Genomic DNA, 4,728 nt, shown 5'->3' on the forward strand with positions numbered 1-4,728 from the left:
TAAGCAAGACTGCTTTGTACTGCCCTGGGCCATACCTATATAAGGGCTCTAGTTGTACTTGGCAATTCATTCATGACTTGTACTTCATTGCTGAAATAGAATATACATCAAGAGTTCAATACTCAGCTGAATTCTAAAAAAGGATTGACTTCCTCCTGTCCTTGTGCAGCCCCTCACAAGTCCCTGTTGAAGATCCAGCCCATGATCTTCCTCTCCTACCTTTTTCCTAAAACATAAGGTACTTCACTACTCTTAACTTTCCTGCATATTCTACCAAATTTAGGGGAGTTTACTATCAGTTAGGAGCAGTCATGTTGCAGCTGTACCTCAAGCACTACCTTTTGCAGGCGAAATGCAGGTCACCATTGAAGCTCAGAAACCGCTCGATACCAAATGTAGTAAGCCAACTTCACAAGTCCTGGAACACTCACAATACAATAACTCAAGGCATGTTTCACTCTCCTCCCAACCATTAAAAACTCTCCTCTATGGCCATAATGGTACAAGCTCCTATTCCCACACTTTTGACCAGCAAAATCCCCGATACTTAGCACTAGGACACAGATCCTTGAGAGTTTTCCCCCAAGCACAAACCTCCGCTAGAATGTGAGCAAGACACCCACCAGCACACAATGCCCTTGCCCAATACATGCCTGATCTTGGGTCGTCTCGATCATCTAGACCAGACCCTTAATTTTATTTGCAAAACTTGAATTGGTATCTATCACAAGGTAGCTTGCCACAAGTCACTCCAGAGAGAGCTTCGAGGCTCTCACTCTCAGGAGAAAGATTGTTCAATTGTGTTCCCAAGCCTATCCTTGATTCCTTTTTATAGGCGCTTCAGAGTCTGTAAATTATGGGTGTTTCAATCTCAGCCATAAATTTCCAGATCATAAAAAGTCATAAAAAAACCATTTAAAACATCCACATTGCGTCCAAAACCTGTCCCACACATTGGTCCGTGTCCTGGACACCTTTTAGCACATGTAGAGCTCCCAAATAGGCTCCAAAGCGGCCATATTGATTGCAAACTTTGCCCTTTATGATATCAACTTTTTACATATGTCCTTTCGGCATTTCACATAATGCTCACACACACAGCCATTTTTGTAAAGTTACAAGGTGTGTGCACATAGAACACTTCATATCGTACTAGGGAAATGGAAATGAGCGTTTCCAGTGATGTTTTGCACATCGCCAACTGCAGTGAATGCAGCAATCACTTATAAAAACAACAACGCAGAATATTTTATCCACATAAAATTAAAAATAGATTCAACTCGGAGTGATTCATGAAAGTCCAGAGGGAGAGCAGGGGCCAGATTTCTTAAAGTACACTCTTAGATAAGCAATTATAAATAGTCTCTGACCTAAGCAAAGTACATGATGTGCTTGTCTACTTTGATGCCACGCTTGAGAAAGTTGGCAGAACACAACTTCTCATCATCCAGCTGGAGACGGTAACGATACCCAATGTTGATCTCGATCCCATGATTCACCACAAGGTTGCACCAGGCTGCAGGAGATTCAAGCTCAAAGTTAGTTCGTTTGGGGTACAAGTCCATGTATGAAGCACCGCGCGGGAGGCCTCTGGATATGAGCTCGTTGAAAGCATCTGCTAATTGTTCTGCTAAACACGCCATGATGATGCGCCGCTCCTCATCAGGCTCGTGTGCAGGGTACGGGATGTTGCACACACGCCATCGCTTGAGCACCTTTTCTGAGGCCAGGCACGACCCCAAAAATACTGGGCTTTGTTTTTAAGGGCGATGCTGTGACCAGTCTTGAGGAAATCACATATTCTGGACAAAGCTGTATGCTGTGGTGTCCAAGAAATACTGGAGGTAGTACTGGGTCCTGTCGATTATGCCTCTGATTGGCTTCCCGGTGTATATGCTCTTGTCTGGCCCTGCCACGCCCAGCACGCTCCGCAACCAGCTATGGCTTCCTTCCCTCTCCTCTGACAATTGTCCGAGGGACATCCAATAAGCTGGGACAATTGTTCCAATGAGGAGTTCTCGAAAGTTTCCGGGTGCTGTGTGGTACAATGGACTGAAGCCTATGATTTCCAGGTACCTAGAGTTCCCGTTACAAAGGTTTGATTTGTATTGCACTAAATTTGAAGCTCCTTTTGTTCGGTTTACGGTGCTTCTCAAAGACGACTTTGGGAAAATAGAGCAGCTCTTAAGAGCTTTCTTTTGGCAGGAACAGCCTGTAATTACTGGTTTAGGGGTGGAAGATCTTAAAAGCAAAATGATTAAGCTTCGTTCGAGGCGGATAAATCATCTTGAGAGTTCTCAGCCCTATTGGCAGATTAACTATCTAATTGAGCTACTAAATGGCTACTACGACTTTAAAAATCCAAAACTACCAAACTGATGATCTCGAATCAATTGCAAATCGATCCTAATTTTGCAAAGAAAGTTCCCATGATGCTTTCGAGTGGCTGCTCCCACCGCCTCTTCGCCTCAGCGCCGTTCGCCTTTTAACCTTCTAGCATCCAAGAAAATGAACTCCCCTTTGCCCTTCGCCCACCAGCCTCTACCCTTCGTGCTCCCAACAACTCATAGCATTATGCCTTTCGTGAGGCTCTCAGTGCCATCCTTGGCTTTGCACCCGCTCCATTTGCTCCATTTGTGGTTGTTTTATGTAGATCCAACAATTACACGTTTGCAACACAAGCCTAGGTTGCTACTGCTCAAGTTTCTATCGCCAAGCAATGGCTGCATCAAACAAACCATCGTAAAAAAGCAGCAGCAGCAGATCCAAGCACCGCCATAGCCACTGCAGCTTCTTCTCCTCCTCCTCCGCCAGAGGGTGCGGAGAGAGAGAGATGGCAGCAAGGAATGTGGGGAGAGAGCAAGTGGGAGAGGGAAAGAGGGCAGCAACAACGCTTGGCAGGACCAACGCTGAGAAGGTTTTAAGGGAGAGACGATGGTGGTGGTGAAGGTTTGAGAATTAGCTCGAAAGTCGATGGCAGTGGAGAAGGCTTTTTTTTACCCAGTGCCTCAGGTAATATGGGAATTTTATTTTTGGAACCCTTATTGGATATGCGAATTTGGTTCTCATGATTCCCGGCCGTCAGCGGATGGGGGAGGGGAGGTGATTTGCAATGCGCGGCTGGTTGGGCGCATGGACGGATGGGGTATGGCCACCGACATGTGTCGCAATTTGATTGGCTTGTTTGGCGACGCTGGCGATTGATTAGGTGTCTGGCAATTGCAAGTATTGACGTGTCGCGAGTGTAACGACAAAATCGATCTAACGGTTGCAGTAAGGCGCTCATTCGTGAGTTGTTAGATCATGAGTCAGTGCTTTTAATAGTCGGTAGACTACGTAATGGAGCTGGTTAGAATGCTGGGCACGAATTCTCATTATGAAGAGATGTTGATCCAACGGCGGAGATCACGATTCCACCGAACCCAGCCGTTGACAGAATAAAGGGGCAGACAGTTGCATGGCAGGACATTCAGTTTTATTCCGGAAAATGCCAAATCAAAGATTCAGATGTTGCTATGGCTGGTAGCTATGTGGAAAGAGTAGTTGTCCCGAACTATGTGGAAGGGCTCAAGTGATCTCCGTGGGGATGCCTCTCTCTCTTTACAGCGGCAGGCAGCCTAGGGAGAGGTTTGGGTTATTTGAGCTCTCTTTCTGCCACATGTCACAATTTTGGACATTGATTCCGCACAAATCTAACGTTATGGATTTACCTCTATTTTAGTTTTTCTAGTGTAAAAGCATAGCTAAGCTTTTCACCAGAACAACGTAAAAGTGCTTTTCTAGTAAATCTATATAATTGTAAGCATCCACATGATTGTCAGCATTATTTGTGTACGGAGCGGTTGAAGTATCTTCAACCAATACTGAAGTGCTTTGGAGTATCTTGGACCAACACTGAACAGTTTGAGAGGTAAGACTTTCTTCCAGTGCATGTGCATTGGTTTTTTTAGGAGCTTGCTTCACTTTCACAACGCTCCCCCGAATGGAGCTCCCCGATTGAGCTTGGGAACAAAGTAGTCAGGAAGCTCCATATAGATTTTTGGTGTTAACATGAATGCCTTGCTAGTGTTCTCGCAGTTGCTGCTGTTATTCTCTGATTTTTTTGTTGCTACGAAAACTAGTGCAGTAGAATTAAATCAGGGTAGGGGAGCAATTCCCGCTTTGTTTTCATATCGGTCTTAGTATGAATTGAATGGTATTCCAAAGATCCCTGTCTCGACTTGAAAACCTCCACCAACGAATAATAGTAGGGCCACTTTAACATCTTGGCCTGCCTTCTACCGCTACCTATGTCACCTTCACCTCTTCCTGTCACCAAAATTGTGTAGTGTCTCCCTACTATGCCGTATTTCACGCCCACTGCTTCTACGCTAATTATGCACTGCATCGATGGTAAAAGTCTTCCTGCCCAAGATGCAGGGTTATAGAAGCAAGCCTTTGCCCCTGGAGTAGTCGGACTTAAACAGGAAACACATGTCTTGGTAAGGGGACTGCACTCCACCAAACTTCTAGATATTATACCAGACCTCCATAGAAAGCTGTCACTCCGTCTCGAAAGCCTACTGCCCTCAGGAAACAAATCAGGATTGCAGTGGGCCATGGCAATAGATCCTCAAAAGCAATCCTATCGTTGGCCAAACTTCCCAATCCTACTATCTAGAAGTCCTTCACGAGAAGGTGTCTCAAAAAGCAACCCCAAACAAAAGATCTGCTTTGTAAATTTACTAG

The 4,728-nt window shown here is 45.2% G+C and overlaps 1 pseudogene; it reads right to left on the reverse strand.

The window, feature by feature from the left end:
* Positions 1-1,194: 1,194 nt before the first annotated feature.
* On the reverse strand, positions 1,195-2,421 carry LOC147906375 (uncharacterized; annotated as a pseudogene).
* Between the last annotated feature and the right edge of the window lie 2,307 nt (positions 2,422-4,728).

Source organism: Dipteris shenzhenensis, chromosome 1, assembly GCF_047967505.1.
Source record: "Dipteris shenzhenensis isolate YYH24624 ecotype China chromosome 1, Dip_SZ_1.0, whole genome shotgun sequence".
NCBI lineage: Eukaryota > Viridiplantae > Streptophyta > Polypodiopsida > Gleicheniales > Dipteridaceae > Dipteris > Dipteris shenzhenensis.